This window comes from Lepus europaeus, chromosome 16 (genome assembly GCF_033115175.1).
Source record: "Lepus europaeus isolate LE1 chromosome 16, mLepTim1.pri, whole genome shotgun sequence".
NCBI lineage: Eukaryota > Metazoa > Chordata > Mammalia > Lagomorpha > Leporidae > Lepus > Lepus europaeus.
In genome coordinates, this window is record NC_084842.1 from 50,194,799 (window position 1) to 50,203,469 (window position 8,671).

The following is an 8,671-nucleotide window of genomic DNA, read 5'->3' on the forward strand; positions in this document are numbered from 1 at the left end:
GAGGAAAATGAAACGTCCTAAAATTGTAAGAAGACATGCATTGCACAACTCTCAATATACTAAAATCATTGCTGTATGTGTATTAAACAGGTGAACTACATGGTGTGTGAATGACATCTCAACAAGACTTTTAGAACTACGTTTCTTTCTAGCTATATGTTTTTAAAATGTTCCAGTTCGAGTTACAGGCATTTAGGACCAGCCATCCTTCAACACGTAAAACTTCACTAAAAACTAAAAACTTCAACACTAAAAACTTCAGATACTGCTTTTTCCTTCTTTCTTGCCCACCATAGTTTCATTAGAATACACTCATAAAAAGCATCTGATTCAGTGCTGTGTGCCCAGCAGGTGCTTGTACAATTTGTTCCCTTTCAAAGCTAAGTGCTAGGGAAGATCTGACTTCTACTGAGGATGCAGTATCTTTTCTCCTCTACTCAGAGCTCAGTTCTGGGTTTTAGCATCTTTTCTCTTGAACAGTTTGATCACAGCTTACTGCAAGAGAGTCTGGAAAATGCAGTCTAGCTGTGAGCCTAGAAAGAGAAAGCAGCCAAGTTTTGATAAGCAGCTCTCAGGATCTGCTACAGAAAACTACCAGGGTTGTTCAGGGGAGTTCCACAGCTGAAGGACTGAGGCATTCAACATAGCACCTATGGTATGCACAGTGCTCAGGAAATGGTGACTTGTGTTATCATCTGTATACCTCCTGCCCCTAATAGATGGCCTTGTGCTAAGCATATAGTGGCTCTTCAGAATATGGTTGGCAATTCTACCAGTGACATCCCCATCCTGTGATCATTCTCACTGCCTTCTGCAGTCTTTCTATAACTCCTGGCTTTTTTCCCCAACTACAGAGCCAAGAATATCACTCAGTGTGCAGGGGGTGGATTTTCATCAAAGACCCTCCTCCACTTCTACAATGGGGTATTAGCATTTCCACTGTGTTGACCCTCATTTTTCTGACTTGCTAGTTTGTTACCCCATGATACATTGTGAGAAAATTTGTTACGATTCTTGGTACTTTTCTATATAGCTTGTAAGAATAGTTTAAACTGGCCGGTGCCGTGGCTCACTAGGCTAATCCTCCGCCTGCAGCATCGGCACCCCAGGTTCTAGTCCTGGTTGGGGCGCTGGATTCTGTCCCAGTTGCTCCTCTTCCAGTCCAGCTCTCTGCTGTGGCCCAGGAGGGCAGTGGAGGATGGCCCAAGTCCTTGGGCCCTGCACCCCATGGGAGACCAGGAGAAGCACCTGGCTCCTGCCATCGGATCAGCGCGGTGCGCCGGCCGCAGCACACCGGCCGCGGCAGCCATTGGAGGGTGAACCAAAGCAAAAGGAAGACCTTTCTCTCTGTCTCTCTCTCTCACTGTCCACTCTGCTTGTCAAAAAAAAAAAAAAGATATTTAAAAAAATTAATAAAAAAAATAGTTTAACTATTGTTCCTATAGGAGGTTAATTCTGAAGTTGCCTTGGATTTTATTCACAAGTATCTTACCAGATGAATGCCCATATGAACTTTTAGTTACCTTGCTCTTCATTCCTATTTAATTATAGATATTATATAATATTTCCTCACAACATATAGGATATGAGTTATTATATAACTGATTATACAACGGCTCATTCAGTTTGACTTGCCTGTGAATGCACTCATTGTACGTAAAAGTTTACTGCTGCTACTTCGATTTTCAAGTTTACAATCTGCTGGTTTTAATTCAATCTAAAAGACCACAGACTTCCATTTTTGCTGGAATCTCTTCTTTGACCCCAAGTTGCCATTTGCATTCTTATTTTACATAGAAATGAATGAAGTCCTTTAAGGCAATGCCCAGTGCCTCTTTCTTTCTCCCTTATTTCTTGGAGCATGAACACAACAAGTTCAGCTGGAACATATTGGACAATTTTTTTTTTTATCAGGAGACAAAATCTCTTCTAGGAGACAACTCATTCTGGAATAATAAAGACATTCTGGTCCCCTAGCGAAAACTAAAAATGCATTTTTAAAGAGGTGAAGTCAAGAGAAATACTACTTCAGGCTCCCAATTACACTCATTAATTCTTTTTTAAAAGCATCTGTGCCACTTTAGGAAAAAGTGAAGTTCTTACTTTACCATGGCAAGGCTGGTATCATATGTCCATTGTGGGCCAGCCATAGCCTCACTCCATCATCGTGACTCTAGGAACCGGGCTGCGGGAACAGCTTCCTCCCGTGGAGTTCCTGCCAGGATCACATCATTCGCACCCACACTCGGCAAGCACAGGGGCCAAGCTGACCTCAGTGGGGCGGTGACCATACGAAAGAGGCAGCAGGTATTTTGAACAATACAGTCTATTACAGCCTTCTTTTATAAGAATGGATAGTCATTTCTGTTGTTTTAATTTTTGCTTATAATTGATTAATATTTAATTATTATCTTTGAATATTTGGGGTTTTCCCCTTAGAATGAGGATTCTTCAAATAATTCATGGAGGATGCATATTATGAAAAAATTATGCATATATTTCAAAACTTTTCCCCCAAAATAAATTTATTGGTTAGTTAAATTTTCCATGATTCTTCTGAAGTCCCTTTTTACACTGAGAATATTTTCTCATGCCAGTAAGTGATCTTTTGCAATGTGAATTTTAATGACTATAATATTATTCTGTAGCATGGCTACATATAATTTACTTAACCATTCTCTTTTGAAGCCTATTTAGGCTGTTTTGCTTATAAGAATAATCAAATACATATAAGTAATATTTAGAAAGCATGAAGACTTTTTGTTTCTTCCCTTTTTTTTTTGACATATGGTTCATTCAAGAAAGAGCTTCCATGTCTCCAAGAAAACGAAAGCAGCAGTGAACGTCTCTAGGGAGCTGAAGGACCTTGGCTCTGTTCAGCCAAAGTCACCATGACATGGGTTCTTCTTGATCAGCGGAGTTTAACCAGTGACTGTGAAGCAATGGAGGTGCTCTTGGTGTGCCCTCCTCCACTGCGGACAGGGAGGCTTCTGTGGAAGTCAACTACCTACCAAATACCGTGCTTACCTTCCACTGTCCATCAAGGAGAGCTGTTTCTGGAAAGGCACTGCCGGCTCAGGGCCGCGTTCCTCAGCTCCCCTGGCATCTCCATGGCATCCTGTGTGCCTGGAAAATGACCAACGGAATGTGACCATAGTGATATGGGCGTGTGTCCCTTCCAGGAAAGGAGTGCTTTTCTCCCCCACCCCCACACCTCCCAATTCCCTCTTCTGTTCTAATAAGAAGGCCCTAGGGAAAGGCTGAGCACCAAGAGAAAGGGAGCACCAGTCCTTGAACCACAGCCAGCAGGAGAGCAAGCCCATAGCCTGAGAACTGACCTTGGACTATCATGTGTGACTGTGGAGCCACTGAAATGATGAGATCCATTCATTACAAATTAGCATGGCCTCCCCAAAACACCCAGCTTTCCCCCAGAGGTTAGGAGAGAACAAATTTTTTTTTTTTTTTTTTGACAGGCAGAGTGGATAGTGAGAGAGAGACAGAGAGAAAGGTCTTCCTTTGCCGTTGGTTCACCCTCCAATGGCCGCCACGGCCGGCGCACCGCGCTGATCCGAAGCCAGGAGCCAGGTGCTTATCCTGGTCTCCCATGGGGTGCAGGGCCCAAGGACTTGGGCCATCCTCCACTGCACTCCCGGGCCATAGCAGAGAGCTGGCCTGGAAGAGGGGCAACCGGGACAGAATCCAGCACCCCAACCGGGACTAGAACCCGGTGTGCCGGCGCCGCAAGGTGGAGGATTAGCCTATTGAGCCACGGCGCCGGCCAGGAGAGAACAAAAATCAAAGGGAATGCCACTGAGCAGTCATCCTATCCTCCTTGAGACACAGAAAGGGAGAACGAGAAATACCCACATTGAAAAATATGAGTTTGGAGTTTGAACTAATTCCTCTAGGAGTTGGAAGCTGCCCCAGATGGGTTTTTCTCCAGTGAACACTGTCCTGAGAAATTGTAGGTGGGGATCCAGTCTCCCTAATGCCCAGGGGCCTCTGGTGTAACTGAGATTACATGTGAAATCACTATGCTGTTTTGAACTGGAAAAATTGGAAAAATGTTGCAACTATTAAAGAGCTGAGGCTTGGAGGAGGGAGCAAGGGGCCTAGCAGTTAAGACACTGGTTACAGTGTCCATATCCCAAGTGGGATGCCTGGGTTTGATACCTGCACTGGCTCCTGACTCCAGCTTCCTGCTAGGTGCAGCAATGATGGCTCGAGTAGTTGGGACCCTGCCACCCACATGGGAGACGTGGATTGAGTTTCCAGCTCCTGGCTCCAGCCCAACCCAGCCCCAGATATTGCGAGCATTTGGGGAGCAAACCAAAGGGTGGGATGTCTCTCTCTCTCTCCCTTTCTCTCACTCTCCCTGCTCCTCACAAATAAATAATAATAATAAACATATCCTGGGTGTTTAAAAAAATAGAGTAGTTCCTTGGAGAAAAGCAATCCATGTTTGAATCCTAGCTTGATTACGGACTAGGTCAGAACTCATATTCCAGGAATAGTAGCCAAAAACTATGCTGTGAAGTGCTACCCTGCACTGCGCTCTGGCTGCCATGTTGCTCCTGCTATGCCTGCCAGGAACTCAACTATCCTGAAACCTCTGTGACCAGCACCAGAGCCAGCATTGCCTCCGGGGCTGGACTTTCCAGCTGCCATTGCTGCCGCCACCATTTGGGTTCCCGGGAAGCAGACCCTAGGAATTAGAAGTGGGTGAGATTTAGGAGCAAAATGTCATGGAAGACAATAGGGCAGAGAACAGGAAGAGTCATGGAAAGCCCTCGGCCTTGACACTGATCAGCAAGGCAGGGAAGGAGGGTGGAGTGGGCAGGAAGAGCTTCAGCCCACAGTGACCTACCTGCCCAAGTCCCGACCGGGCAGGATAGAAGCCTAGGAAAGTGTGTTGTGCTGCAGGGGACTTGCCCAGCTCTCTTACCCCGCTCTGTGCCTATTCATTGGACGGGGCCCTCTGGATAGAGCAGAGACATGGAATGAGTGCTGCACAGATGCCAAGGCTGTCAGTTACACTCCTCACGGCAGGTTCTCCCGGAGGCGTTTCTCAGTGGCACAGCTCCAAGCTGCCAAAAGAACGCTGCCATCCTTTCCCTTGGCTTCACCAGCTCCTGAACCAAAGCCTGACTGATGGAGATTAGACTGCGTGCGCTGGCTGCAAGGTGGCCTAGGGAAGAAAGTGATTGACAACTGCAGCACCAAACCAAGAAACAGTCTTCTCAGATGAAGGTCAAAACAAATGAGTGTCCACTCTCGCGAGCAAAGCCCTGAGCCCGGAGCCTGGCACCTAACAGGCACCACCCAAATGGAAGCTGCTGTCCTCACTCACCTCACTCACCATGGCAGTGAGGGCGCCAGAAGGAGAACCGGCTGTTGGCTCCATCTCCTCTGGGTTCCCATCTTGACGCAAGCCTTGTGGTGAAGCACCTTGAAGCCTCAAGTGCCCATCTGCAAAGACTTCTTGGAAGAATTGTGACCTGAGGGCCTGCCTATAAAATGGCCAACCCAGAGCGTGCTCTCAGAAAAATCACAATGCCATAGCTGCTGTGTGGTGAGCAGAGTGGAGGACCAGGGTTAGAGTGAACTTGCATTGTGGTAGGCACTCGGCAGTGTTCATCTTTGTAGCCCTAGTATTCAGTGTGGAGGTGGCATAGACCAGGTACTCAATAGACATTGTTGATTAAGAATGAATTGATGAACACACTTCTGCTATTACTAAAAAAGACAACTATGATAAATCATTTTAGATTAAGAATTTCATTATGCACACTGGTGATTCCTACCAGTGTCCTCTCCTCCCTTTATTTTTTTTTCAATAAGTCTTCATTTTAGTTCATTGAATTGATTTTTATCTTTAGCAAAGTATATAAGGCATAATTTTAAGAATCATAAGAACACAGTGTCTTTCCTGTTGCCTACCCTACCTCATCCTGATTCCCATTCTTTAGATGCAACCAGCAACTCAGCCATTTCTTCCATGTGCTTCCGTGTTGCTTGTTCTTGATATTTTGAATTGACATCATTGATTTCTTTAGTTGCAGAAGGTGGGAGTTTAAATCTCTTACACTGCTCCCCCAAGTCACACACATACCTCCTCCTCCCATCTAATACAGTTATTACAGTTATTTCAATAATATTTATGAAATCTATAACATGTTTATTGCATTAAGATTATGTCACAGAGGAGCCATGCAGAACGCTGTCACTGTGTTTTATTTCTTTTATAGTTTTTGTGTTATCTTTTGGTTACCATGGATTTATTTTTTCATTTACTTGCCTCTGGTCATTGTAAATTCATTCTCAAATTATCCCCATGAGCTGTAAAACCCCTAGCAGTCAAACCCGCTAGGTCTTCCATCAGTTTTCTTTTTCCCCTGGAGTCACTGCTGCCGGAACCCTTTATCCTTGTGCTCCAGTTTGAGATGGGTTGCTGTCCTGCAGCTTCCCTTCACCCCTCTCCTGTGTGAGACTCCTCCCCACTTATGAGATCCAGGTCTTCCTGGTGGCTGGCTTCCCCCAGTCCCAGCTTCTTCAGAAAGAGTACATAGGAAGTGAAGTTTTGTTTGTTGTTTGTTTTGGTGCTTTGCATGTCTGTAAATGTCATTACCCTACCCCATGTGTGTGATAGTGCAGTCCAGTAAGGTAGAGAAATTGAATAGGAATCACATTATTGCAACCATTCATCCCAAGGTTTGGGCAAATATGACATAATTTACAAAATATCAGTAGCTTGAACAAGATGATGGTTTTCTTTCTCACATAACTGTTGATTTAAGTAATCTGGGGCTGGTGTGCTGGTTCCACAGCCATCAGGAACCCAGGCTCTTTCTGTCTTGTTGCTCACCATCCTCAACAGGCAGATCCCACTTCGTGGGTCAAGATAACTACTTCACCTCCAGACTTCACAGCCTCATTCAAAACAAGAATGAGAAAAGAGAAGGAGAAAGATAAGATACTACCCTTTGAGGACATTCTCTAGTATGATTATATTAATATTTTATTCTTGTTTTTAACCTTGTTTTCATGATACTGTCCACAAATTTTATTGTACTTACATATTGCATCATCAGTATTATTAGATTTTAAATACATAGTATGAAATAAGCATGTCATTTAATTGGTATTACTTTCACATCTCTAGTAATAAAGATGTTGGGTGCCATTAACTACTACTTCTGTTTTGTGGGTTATACTAGTCAGGGTCCTTGAGAAAACAGGGTATTGAGGGTGGAAGGAGATTGTAAGGAATGGACTCACATAATTATGGAAGCTGAGACGTACCAAGAGCTGCAGTTGGCAAGCTGGTGACCCAGGAGAGCCAAGGGTATGGTTCTAGAAGAACAGGCAGGCTCAAGATCGGAGAAGAGCTGATGTTTCCATTCAAGCCTGAAGGGAGGAAAAGAAGGAGTGCCAGCTCAGAACCGTCAGGCAGGCGGAGTTCCATTTCATTCAGGGGAGGGTGATCTGGCAGCCATGTTAGGGAGAGCTGTCTGTTTTACTTCACCCACTGATTCAGGTATTCACCTCATGCAGAAACACCTGCACAGACACAGCCAGGGTGATGCTTGGCCAAAGCTCAGGGCACCTCATGGTCCGGTCAGTTAACCCTCAAAATTAACAGTTTTAACAACCTTCCTTTTGTCTGAGCCATTTCACCTTGGATTTCTGTCCTGATTCATCTACAAACAAAGTAGCTGCTTGTATCTGCAGCCCAGCATGTTCGTTGTGCACCTGACTAGTTCAGGGCGGAGCGGGAAGGGTGGAGGGCAGGTTGGGAAACAACAGCCAAATGGTATGGGGTGTCTTTCTAGGCTGATAAAAAGGTTCCAGAACTGATAGTGGTAGTGACTGCACAACTGAATTTACTAGAAGCCATTTTACTGTGTACTTTAAATAGGTGAATTTTATGATATGTGAATCATATTATAGAAGTTTTTAAAACTGCGGTAAGGTATAGATTTGCTATCTGTACCTCTAAAATGGTACAGGTGACCCTGGTTCTATCTACCTGGAGCAGGTGTAAACTTATTCTAAGCACAGCAGTCAAGACACAGCCAGCTGTGTGCCTGCAACTGCAGAAGAGGAGGTGCCCTCAAAACCATTCCTGTGCCACCAGATGAGGGTTTCTCCACCAGATGAAAGGGGATCAATCATCTTGGCTCCCCAAAGTGAAGAAAATCACCTTACAAGAGCTTTTGCAAAATTATAAAAACAGAATAAGGGTTTGAGAAACATGGACTTCACATCCTAATACAAGCACTGTGTTTTATTTCATTTAGAGTTGTAACCAGGAGCACAAGCCAAGCATGGATTTTTAGAAAAAAAAAGACTTCCTCCCAAGTCAAGCCTAGAAAATATAAAAATTAAATTTAAAAAAGTACCCATCATTCAGTAGTTTCTTGGATACATAATTGTTCCTCACTTGTGTGAGGGATTGGTTTGCGAATCTCTACAAATACCAAAACCCCACGGGTGCTCAAGACCCATTTATAAGACGGCTTGGGGCCGGCATCGTGTCATAGCGGGTAAAGCTGCCATCTGCAGTACTGGCATCTCATATGGGCTTGGGTTTGAGTCCCAGCTGCTCCACTTCTGGTACAGCTCTCTGCTAAAGCCCTGGGGAAGCAGCAGAAGATGGCCCAGGTGT

General features: G+C 44.6%; 1 long non-coding RNA gene across 1 annotated transcript; it reads right to left on the reverse strand.

The window, feature by feature from the left end:
- Positions 1 to 3,036: 3,036 nt before the first annotated feature.
- Positions 3,037 to 7,403, reverse strand: LOC133774802 (uncharacterized). The gene is made up of 3 exons (XR_009868167.1): positions 7,306 to 7,403; positions 4,949 to 5,191; positions 3,037 to 3,126 (listed from the first exon to the last, which is right to left on the reverse strand). It is a non-coding gene; the product is annotated as an uncharacterized LOC133774802 (long non-coding RNA).
- Positions 7,404 to 8,671: the final 1,268 nt, after the last annotated feature.